Source organism: Phalacrocorax carbo, chromosome 9, assembly GCF_963921805.1.
Source record: "Phalacrocorax carbo chromosome 9, bPhaCar2.1, whole genome shotgun sequence".
NCBI lineage: Eukaryota > Metazoa > Chordata > Aves > Suliformes > Phalacrocoracidae > Phalacrocorax > Phalacrocorax carbo.
The window spans coordinates 20,044,825-20,057,392 of record NC_087521.1 but is presented as its reverse complement, the minus strand read 5'-3'; positions in this window follow the sequence as shown (position 1 = coordinate 20,057,392).

Sequence of the window (12,568 nt, the reverse complement as noted above, 5' to 3'; positions counted from 1 at the left end):
AGCTTAATCTGTTGCCCCACCTGGCGCTCTAAGTCCATAAAGGCTGTGGGCCAAATTTTTCATACTCATACCACTAGTTCAAATCTGGAGTGTACAAGTCAGTATTCATTAGTACTATAAATACTTTGTATCACCTTGGTAAAGAGCTGTTAGACTGTAAATTAGATTTATACTCAGATTAAGTTTCCTTCATGGTGCTGCTATGCGTCAAGCAACTTTAATATCTAGTAGTATCTCTCTACTCTCAGAAATGTAATGCAGTCAGAAATATTGTGGGCAGATTTGTTTGAAAAATCAAATTTCTTATCAGTAAAAATTTAAATAACTAGTGTGGTTATGAATCTAATCTTTAAAGTACTTGATATTCTGTAAAACTTTCTTTGTAATACTTTTAGAAACACATATATTAGTAATTAAGAGGTAATTCTGTTAAAGGATCTAGAGGAATACAAAGGAAGTAACGTGACTTACTGTTCCTCTGGCTTAGTGAAATTTCCACACTTTTAGATGAGGAAAAGCAGCTGAAATACTTATTGTTTCTTAATAGAAGGATCAGTGCATTTGGCATATGTTAGTGTTCAGTGCTATGAAAAAAACTTTATTAAAACACTTTATTAAAGAGATTGGAGGGGGTAACATAAAAATAAATACAGTATTGCATCAGAATGGATTGAGGCTTCAAGTTGGCTTTGCTGATGTACATATTTTCTCAGCCCTTTTCCATGGCTACTTTTCTGAACAAGGTTAACGATTCCTGCACAGCCATGTTCCCTAGCACTCATCCAGAACAGAACAATTCTTGGCGGAAAATATTCATAGAATGATGATGTATGTTTATTGGTTGTGATGAAGTGTTGCACAAGTGTCTTACATTTTTAATATATGCATGTATTATGTGCATGTATGTAGATACATGCTGTATTGCACGTCTAGGCCTCAATTTTAAGTAATATGCCTTGTTTAAGAGAACTTGTGCTTAAAAATGAGTTCTCAACTCACACAGATTCAGAGGACCAGGCAAGGGGGCTACCACAGAAAAGGAAGAATATTCTGGGAAATCAGAGGACAGAGATTCTGGGAAGATGTTTTCAGGAGCAAATTTCTCTCCTCGCTATCTCCATGTGTGTGTAAAATCCACTGACACTGCATTGCAAGCTTTCTTGCCAGTTAGCCAGCATAAACAGATTTCCTAACTCTGTAGGTCTGTAAGTATGTGCGCATGTGTGTCTACACACATGGCTTTATATGACATTTTGGTCTTCAGTTGGCATTTTTTGTTATTTCTGAAGTATCATACCAGGTGTTTTTACCAAGTTGGTGGTCTTCATTCTTTTCCCCGATACATGACAGTCTTTCTCAGCACTTATTTCTACATTGTGAACCATGACATTGCCTTCCTTCAGTTGAGCTAGTTAACTGAATATTCTGGATTGAGAGAACAGGAACTAATGTGGCTATTTCTGCTGTAAAGAGATAAAAGTGCTTTGATCTTCGTCTACCTGCGAGATATACTTCTCAGTTTGCTCCTTTGACCCACAGGGCACTGGATTCTGTGAAAAATAAGAAATGCAGAGCTGTTGGCTAGCTCTCGCTTGCCATCCCGCATTTTCATATATCACTCATTCAATAGATTCTGGATGTTCAGAACAGCTATGTAGAAAAGAAAACTGAGGATGATTCCTGTAGTCTGTACTAGTAAATAAAGTGATGCTTTCAATTACATAGACCAGCTGGAGCAGTCTTATTTGTTGTGCCCAGAAACAGCGAGAGCAGAGGAATGTAAGATACCTGCAATAATGTAAATTTGAAGAAAATCTGTGTATTTTGACATCCTTCATGTTTTGTGTGATGGAAAGGGAAGTCTGCAACTGACTGGGAATCAGTGGTAAGTGTTTAGGTAGCTGAGGTAGTACGGGATGGTCTGAGAGCTTACTGTCACCCACAGGGCCATTCCTGATCCTTTCTTCTGGCCACACGCTCTACCTGTTTCTTGGTTCTGGTGTTTGTAGCACCTCTCACCCAGCAGAGATGGGGGAAATAAAAGTGTTCTATTAACTTAGCTAATGCATTTTGGTTAACACTGGATTATTTGATTTCATAGGTAATCTGAAGTAAAAGTAGTAATGAAGCATAGCAAAACCTAATCTGCTATAATGCTATACATTTTGAGAACTAATATTTTATTCAGAGGTAGAAAGGAATCCATACTATTCACACATAAAATCACTTTTTAAAATTGGTCACCAATCTGGCTGTATTCACAAAATTAATGTGGAAGTCTGCTAACTTCCTTTGAAATACCAACAATAAAGCAGAGAAAAAACAGAGCTCTTTAACTGCTCAGGAACTGCTTAAAAACCTATCACAGATGAAACTGCAAATTGATTGCAAACTTGCTGCATTTTTTCTTAATACAAAGATAATTTTACTTTGTCAGCAAAGCAACTTTCAAATCTTAAAACTGGCATCTCATTTATGTTCATCTGGTTTTCCTTGGGGTTTCTTTTCGAAATATGTAATTGTCTTAGTATGATTGTGACCAAGGCTTATTTTCATAAGGGAGAGATCTAAGGATTTAGGCTAGGCCTTGAGAATAACCAAAAGAAATCTGCTGGGAAAGGTAATCCTATCTTCAGCTAGTTTAGTTCAAAATATGCATCTATATTACGGGTAGTTGCTGATAAAACTACTGCCACCCAAGTACATTTTACATCATTTGTGGGCGTGATTTTGTGTGATATATTCAGCTATGCTGAAAAAGCTTTCAAGTGTAAACTAGTCTTTGGAATTAAAGCAAAGGGAGAAGAAAGGAGAAGCTGTATTTAAAGACAATGATGCAAAGAGGAGACAATGCTCAAGGTTTGTCTCCAAGTTACATTGACAGAGGTGACTAAGTGATATTATCATATTGTCTGAAGGAGCTTACTCATGAATAACAGTATGTATCATTTTTTTCTCCTTTAAAATCAATATATAGTGGAGAAGAGAAACTAATTCACAAAAGCAGCAAGTACCTCAAAGCTTTTGTCAGTTGTCTATGAGTTCTCATCTGATGAGTTCTCATCCTTTAAATATATAACTCATGTGTACATAATAGTTATTGGGCTGAAGCTATGCCTACCTCAGGGAACAGGATTCCACTGTCTGGTGGTGCGTTCATTGTACAGTGATTGTACAAATTAGAACTCGAGGTGCTATATCAGTGCTGTTTTTAAGTTAAAATGTTAATAATACATTCTACTTAATATGTATCACCATGTCAGTCCATCCGTGTGCAACCCTGGCAGGTCACTTAGTTCAATTTTAAAGTTGTCAGATTGAAAGGAAAACTTGAGATATACTTCAACACCAAAGTGAGAACAGGCCTTTAATCTTATCCTACATCGAGATTACAAAAATGAATAAAAGCTTGGCATTGGCTTTCAACCTTGACAGTCTTATCATTAAGATGCTACTGCAGCGAGTTTTGATCCTTACAGATATCTTTACTGTACTGATCTCTTTCACCTGTAGAGGAAGAAACCTGCAAGATTATATCCTGTCAGAAAAAAACTGTCTTTTCCTAGAGTCCCAGTAGAAGAGATCATCTGTAATTCCTACCTTTACCTCTGAAACTGTAAAGGCAAGGTATGAATTGGTGACAGATTCTGACAGCTGGTTATAAAGGAGCAGGCTGTGTTAATCTGCAGTAAGTGGAACACCACGTGCTGTTTTTTGTGTCACCGTGGGCAGGGAGGAAGAGGAGGGAAAGAGACGGGAAGAAGGGAATGCTGAGTGCTTTGCCTCACCATGATGTACGGGACATTCTGGTTGCACACCACTTCTTTTGAAGAAGCAATGGTCTCCATGTTTAATTTAATCTTTAAGGAAAAAAACAGATTCACCTGTCAACTTTTTTCTTGGAGGGAAATGGTGCCATCTTCAAATCGTAAAGGTGGCTACATGGACATTGATTTCCTTAACTCACTATATGCCAGTTATCAACAGATTACAGCGAAGATTTCTTTCTGACAAGCATGCACTTCTCTCAAATTCTTAGTCACATCAACAAAAAGTGCAGAACATTGTGGCAGAAGTTTACCAAAAAGCAAGACAAATAATCATAATGATTTATTTTACCCAGTATCAGGATATTCAGAGAATGAATGAGGATGGGGTTCTGGTTTTGGATGTGGAAAAGCACTAGGAGAGGATCATTTTGTGAATGCAGTGGTAGAAGAAATACAAGTAAGCTGTTTTCTGGAAGATTGCTCAGAAATCGTCGAAGATTTGCAGAACCAGATGTCAGCTGAATGCTTCTGTCTCTAGAGCTGTTAAAGCCTAAACTGTGCTGATCCGGAGGAGGGTAAGCCCAGCCTGTTGTGGCCAGTCCTGTCAAACCCACTGGTTTACGAAAATCTGTTGTTGGGGCTTCTGTCTTGGAGGTACTTCCCCTTATTTGTAAGTCTTGCTGACCACCAGGGAAGGAACAGTGTTTGGGAAATCAGGTTCTTTATTTGTGTGGAATGGTAACTGCAATGAAGTTTTTGGTCAGCCTGTTTTCTCCAGGCCATGGCGTTCAGAAATAGGAAGAGATATTTTTATGTTGCCCTAAATTGTGTGGTTAACCATGTGGTGGCTTCAAAGTTAATGCAAAGCAATTTGGAATAGTACATCATGTTGTTATTAACAGGTCAGCCTTGGTTTCCATTAGGAGAGATTCTTGCCAGAGCTGTGCATAGCATAGAGCAGCAGCGTGGGTATTTCCCTTGGACAGTTAGTGATCTGCGTGTCCATTGTTCCTCCAGCTCTTGAAGTTGTGCTGGAACTCTTCTCACAGAGAAGAACTAAAAATCATAAGCTGAACATCTCGATGCTAGGCAGATGATACTTGGGTGAAGACAGTTTTATAGGTAATAACCAAGGATGTTTATTGTTTGTTGCATTATGCATATCTTTTATGGCAGTAGGGAGAAGTATCTGAACAAGTCTCTAAGACAGTCTGGTATTATTTGAGCTATTACTGTTCTCCAGCGCTGTCAGGACCTTGTTTTTGAGAAAAATGTGTGAATATGCCTATGTGTTTAAGTCCTATGGTATAATGCTATCATTATACCTAAAGAATCCCACATTCTTCTAGGGTACATTTGGGTTAAATAAGTTAGGTGAGTTTTGTTTGTGGGTTTTTTTTTTTAATTATTATTATTAATTTTTACTCCCCACATTGTATACTTAGTTCTGTTCCTGACCTTTCGATCTATGTTAACCCTCTTATCACTTTGATTTCTTTAATCTTTCTGCTTGTCCTGAAAGGCAATGTATGGATCTTTCTGCCCAACAAGAACTGTAGAGTCAGATGTCCAATATAGAGAAGGAATAACTTATGAAGGAAGGCTATGCAACAAATCCTTCCCTTTATCGGAAGTGTAGAAATACCTGGCTTAAAATACACTGGCTAATGAACAGGTATCTTACTCTTCAGACAACTTTTACAGTTGATAAATTGAATGAATAGTGTTAGAAGTACAAAAAGAACAGTTTTAAAAATAAAATAGTAATAATTTTTTTTTTTTTAAGAATGAGTGCAAGTCACAAGGTACAAACTCGAATAGCACATTCAAACTTGGATCTAAACATACTCTGAATGACAGGAGTCAGATCTGGCTGGCTGATCTGCCTCTTATGCTTTGAAGTAGGGTTATGTCAGAACCACACAGGAGAAACATGCTTTGTCCTACATATTCAGATTTTCAAGAACCTGGACTTGGACCCAGCAGGAGCACTAAGAGGCTGAAAGCTGGCAGTCGCTACCCAGAAACTTTGCTCATGAATCATCTTTGTGAACTGCAGATAGATAAAGCCCACAGAACAATAGTTCACATCCATCCCCAAATAGCTGTAGTCACAGTAACGTTATTGCTTTCTACTTTAGTTTTTATCAAGCAGCTAAAAGAAGCTTGTATGTTCTGTTTTACCTCATCTGTGCTGATACGTAGAAAGATCTCCAGGGCAGTGAAGCAGACTGGAAATGATCTGTTCTGTGGTTTCAGGAAAATGCTAGACCTTTCGGAGACTAGCTGAACTTTCCATAGAAAGGAGCTATGATGTAGCGGAGTACATGAAGAGGGAAAATTTTGATGTCTGATGAATCTCAGAAGACAGAAGCAGAATTTGTCTTTCTGCCAGTGACAGCAAGTGTTAGGCAATAAGAGTTCAGAAAGGTTGAACAGGGTGAAATAAAGTAAGTTGCAGTGTGTAAAGCCAACTGAATATTGCAAGAACATAAGAAATGTCCTACGTCAAACCAATGACACCAGAAATGCATGCAGCACTCAAGATGCAGGTATGCCATGGTTTACAGAGTGGCAGAATGATGCCTGCTGCTTTGTTCTCAGTAGCCTTCCTGGTGATGCCTGATGATTTGTAGGCTGCTGCTGCACAGTGCAGCAAATATTTTGGGGAATTGTCTGTGATTTTCTATCTCATGTCCTACATAGAAGAATGTATCAAACGTAAATCAGTTGGTCTTCATTAGAGCAAATAACTTGTGTTTGACCAATTCATGTTACCTGAAAAGCATGCAGTCTTGTTTTGGAGACATCAAGATTTAAAGAATCCACTGTCTCTTTGGTATTTGACCAAATAGTTAGTTATCCTGACAACTTTTTAAAAAGATCTAATTTCTTATATAAATTTATTTGCCACAGGTCTCCTGTGTTCTTATTTTATTTTCTCTAATAATTTATTTATAAATGCTGTTTTCTTTACATGAAGTTTAATTTCCAAAACAAAAAGCCAGTATTCTGTTGGTTCTGCTGATTATTATGGCAGAGAGATACTGTTGATTGGCCAAGTGTCTTAACTCATATTTACTGGGCAGAAATAGCAGCTAGCACTCCTGTTATTTGGTCCACGTTTTGCCAGTTCTTGATGTTCCTGCCCATTTGGAGTACAGGTCTCTTGGATTTACCCCAGCTGATCCTAGGAAGCCTCCTTCTCCCCCCTCTGCTAAGGAAGGACCTTGCTTTTGGAACATCATAATGTAACCTTGTATGCAAATTTCCAGGTTTTTCTCTTAGGGTCACATCAGGCTAGGCTGGCTATACCCGACCACTGTCTTCTGCCTTCCTTTGCACAGTCACAAGCCCAGTGTCCTCATAGATGCCTCTACCATTCCATGAGCTATTCAGAGGGACATGGTGAGACCAAAGGGGGCAATCCTTTGTTTTAGGACTGTTTTGTACTAATTCTGGACCTACTAATTTTTAAGACTTCTCTCCAGTAATGAACCATTGAAAAATCTAATTTAAATGCATGATTTTTATTCTTTCAAAAGACAGAACAAATATAGTTGCTGAACACTCCTTTATATCAGAAACACTTTTCTTACCTCTGGATAGTAATGAACTGAAGAGGTTGCTAGAATTTTTTCATTCTCTTCATCCTCAGCAACTCTCGACCTCCACGGATTCCTAGAATTGATTTTGTTCTTCTTATCCATTTGTCATAGTACTCACAACATGCAGCAATTTCTGTTAATGTTTTGAACTGTAGCCTACAAGTCTAGAAACTCTCAAATTATATGTAGTTTTTTTACTCCCTCTGGTGGTCTGACAATGTAATTGGCAAGTTGTTTAACTGCTAATACTGACAGTAACAAGGAAGATCTTTGAATGTGGCATGACACTGTAGATGCTTCAGATTTAACCATCATTATTTGTCCCAGATGCATTTAAATAGCAATGGGGAAAAATTTATTTTTGTTAATAATACAAACAATCTTTATTACCAGTGAGTAGCTAGGAACATAAAAAACAAGTGAAAATTCAAAGCTTTTCTTCTAGGTAACAATTGAATTTATTTAAAGGGTTTGAACTTAGAAGCTGAAGAAAAGATGTAACTCAACTGCTGCACTCTGTGGCATCAGTAAACTCAACGTGAGAAACACTTGATCTTCATGTTCTCTTTAGTGGTCACAGAAGTGCAGTTTGAAACAATTATGTGAAGACAATGATTCCCGTGTAGACAGGAGCTCATCTGGGAGTAAAACCTAAGTATTAGTTTAGCCAATAATGTAATGAAATCAAACAATAGTACTACAGAGAGAAGAGCTGCCCCTATTGCTTTGCTGGTTAGAGGTTTCATTCAGATTTAAGAAGAGGTTCATATTTCCTAAACCCTAGTTTTCTAATTTCCTAACATCTAATAGGTATCTTATTTTTACCCTTAAGGAATAGTTAAAAATGGTACATGGTTTATTTTCTGTGCTGGATGGAACAAAAGGAACTGAAAAGCAGTGCGCTAATTAAAGTATAAGAAGCTTGCATTTTTCTAAAAATATGTAATTATTACTTTTTAAAATCCAGAATAATTCTGTTCTGGACACTTTATGCATAAATAAGTCAAAAGAATAGGAAAACGTCTTTGCAACTGAGGTACAATTTGTCTAGGAAGATTTTTTTTTTTAGTTCAAGTGAGAGATTAAGCTACAACCTGGATCACATCTGGAATTTGGCTGGACTACCCATGTCTATCCGTTTTGTTATTGTCCAAAAACAGTGCGGGGACCTTCTTTACCTGCTGCCCTACAAGCATCACTGGGTGCGCCAACAGTTTGAAATACAGCAGGAAAGAGGCTTACCATGGGTGTAGCACAATGGAAGACCTATGATTAGACCTTACCTTGGCTCTTCCCTGAACTTAAAAGTAGCCAGAGCATTTATTTGAAATCCTTAGACCTTTGAACAAGGCTGAAAAGTTCTACATTGGCACAATAAATGTAAGGAACAGCAAACTATAGTAATTTTCTTCCAATTTTGCTTCCTGTTAGTAACTACATGTTAATATAGGATAGCAACTTTACTAGCAATATAGCTTTGTAAAAATACAGTTGTGGAACAAGTAGCAATTCAGATATAAACACATCTATTCAGCCTGTAAACACCAGCGAAGTGCTTTCTTTTAATTCTGGGAGGTGACCTTTTTTTTTTGTTTGTTTTAAAGTGTAAATATATACATTTGGGATGTGGAGTATATTTCCAGAAACAGTGTGACAGGTTTAAAAAGCAGTATGAAACATTGGGCTGAAACAATATGATTTTAATGCATATTGCCAGTTGAGTGACACTCGTTGTTGCCCTTTCATTGGCAATGCTGGTTCCCATTTAGCATGAATGGGCTTGGAAAGGATCTCTTTTGGAATCTGACTTTTTATCTTTTGCAGCACAACTAGTAATTAAACTTCAGTTTCAGCCTATCAATAGCAATGACTGTTAGCACTGTCTTTTATTAAAGACTAAGAATTAACGTCAAGAGATTTCGTATAACAGTGAAAAATAAGCATTTGCCTGATTGTACAGACGTACGTTTCTTTTCAAGCGTCAGTTGTACTGCCCATTATTTGACAAGCGCAGTGTGAATTGAGTCAGTTTGAAATCAGTAAACTACAAAATCAAAAGTCCACTGTGAAGAAAAAAAAAAGCTTTCCAGGCTCCCAGGTTTTCCTGGACTGTTTTGTGCATGATTTTAACTTTGAAACAGCAATAAGGGCTTAATGGTTTACAAAATAATGTACATTCACAGATGTAACTATTTTATATTTAAGAAAATAAACTCACCTAAGTACAAAACCTTGAAATGTTGAAATATTTTGATAAAGCATATTTCACTTATATGATTGTATTCCTTGCTTATGAGGCAGGGGTGGCAGGTTTTATAATGTGCATGTTGTCAAACTCTTGATTTTGTGGATGCTCTTCAATCTCAATTTGCTTCCCTTTAAATTGCATTTTGATACTCTCAAAAAGGAACTAAGTGTCATTGTGAAATGATTTTCTCTAAAAATTTTCATATGGTCTGTTCTAAATTTCATAGAAATTACTGACTTCAGTAGGAATGGAGAACTCTGCAGTTCCACTAACAGTGTTATGCTAACTAAGAAAAAAGACTTGGAAGCAAAAATTTTACTGGACTCTATAATGTTATGAGTTGTGCTCTTCACTGTAGAGAAGTGTCCTACCTGCTACCTACCTAAACCATGACAAGAAATTACTTTATATTAATGCAGTTTGACCTGAAAATTTTTGCACTTCACATTTGAGAAAATGGCAGACAGTAGTAGGAGTTGAATGATTGCTTTAAAATACACATAATATTTGAATTGCATCTCTGATCACTTGCAATAGAATACATTTAACATCTTAATAGACATTAAAATGTTGATTTGAATTGAAAGATGAGAAATCAGTAAAATAAGGATCTGTGGTGAGGAAAAGCTTCTTTTTAATATTGACTTTTTATTTTTATCTTACACCGTGGAGATAAAAACAAGACTTTTGTGCTCTCTTCTGTAACATTATATTTCCCTCAATCATCATCTTTCTGTGATGTATGCTATGGAATCTCTGAGGAAGAAAATAGTTTTAATAATCCGCGCTTTGATTAGCAGCTTCTGATAAACTCTACTTGGGGAAAATTTTTCTTTGGGTAAAACCACTGGTCAGTGTGCCAGACTACAACCGGAGTAGGAGGTAAACTTGCACATTAAACGCTTTTTCTGTAAACGGTAAACCAACACTTACCGTTAAGCATTGATAGCCTTTGACACAAATTGGATGTTAAGCTTTGGCTAGCCTATTCTCTCAAGGGCCTCCGTACCAGTGAGCTGACTTCAGCAATGATGTCATGAAAACATGGTTTTAAACTTTCTTTTTCCTTTGTTTAGAATAAAGGAAGGCTACAACAAAGATGAGGTTTGGTTCCTGCCCTGCCACTTCAGCAGTGAACAGTATTTGCATAAGGAGCAAAAAACCCCAGTGATCTTGTAAATTCACTTGCTTTTTTTTTTTTGCTCATGTGAGTTACTAGGATTCTATTTTGATATGTTACCTTTAAAAATGCAAGTACTTTTGAATTTTTTTTCTGATTCCTTGTTATAGAATGTTTAATCTATCAGTAGAGATTAAAATGTTACTTTATTTAAGTCAGTATTCTCCATTACTTTTACATTTTTACCAGTTTAAACCCCCATCACTTCTGTTTCTTATAGTTCTGTATGGAACACTGGCACAGAAAACTTCTTTATCAGGTTTATTTTCAGGTTATCAGAAGTATCAGAGTACCATATCGGTGTGTTCCTGTGTACGGAAAGTTCCTGTTTCATCATACCAAGCTCATGAAATTGCACTGAACAATACATCATTTCTCTTATTGCCCTGTGTTTGGGGGGATTGGAGTGGGAGAGGTGTTGTGAGGCAAAATGGTTGACCAATACATCTTAGTTACTTTTCCTGCATTTCAATTTTCCATCGTTTTCAGAAACAGGTATTCTCTGTATCTTCTAGCCAGCCAGCTACCTCACCTTACAAGCAGACTTCCAATTTCTAGCAAAGTGCATGTATGCTTCAGTCTGTGCTAACAGGCCATTTTCAGAAACCATCACTTTGGTTCAGTTTGAAAAAATAAGTGACAACTGACAAAATATGCAGGATGAGACTTATTTTCTATATCACTTTTATGCTATTCATTCCAGATCCATTATTGTATATGATTATGGGTCATCTACAATGGAATCTTCTCAGAGCAGTCTTAAGTATATGGAAGTTTCATGCTGTTAAAGCAGACATCCTAATTGTTCCAATGCATTTCAAAATATACTGATTCCTTTTGCATAGATGTCTTGCTTCATAAATAGTAGCTGTTGAGATAATAAGCCTGATGAACTGTTATGTAAATATTTTAATACTATTCTTTTGCTGGTAGCTTTTACTGAAACGATGTGATCAGTGCTAACAAAATGTGTTAAAATTGTTATGAATAAATATGAGTACTCTTAATAAGCGAATTAAGTCTTTTCAAAATTTGAAGTTTTAGTTTTCATAGTCGTATGTGTAAAAGAACCATTAGTTATGATATCAAAGATTTTGAATTATTATTCCTTTCCACACCATACTATAATTAGTTTAATGTTCTCTGGATCTCCTGAAACCTCATTTAAGGAAAAAATGCTTTACCACATCACCTTCCTTTTGCTTTTATTGCAGTATTAAATCTTCTTTCTACCCCTGCAGTACTCCATTGTATTTCTTAAACACTGTCATGTTCTGCTACTCTTTCTATTTCACTTCTTAAAATCTGAAGTAACTTTGTTTAAAATTGGACTGTAGCCTGAAAGTGCTATAACAGCTACTTGATAAAAAGGCAGATTACAATATCTGAATTTTGTGCTATTCACTTTCAGTAGCACTGGGAATGAAGAGTAAATGATTTGAAACGTTGAGAAGGACTGTGAGAAGGTCCTGTCATAAAGTTGCAATAGCTGTGAGCGTCTCAGGATAGAAGCAAAGCAAGGTTTGTAGGAAGTGGATATTTATTACATTGAGGATACAGCTGGGGAACACACAGACAAGCTTAGTCACATAAGCCTGGGTCTGTTCCTGATCAAGGAATGATTTGATGGCAGTTGTTGATTCCATGTCTTTAAAAAGATGCATCCTTTTTCTGATCTTTCAGATGATGATCAAAACTTCAGAAAGCACCTGTCCCTAGTATTTGTGACACACACACACAAACTAGAAAATTGTTTAGAAAT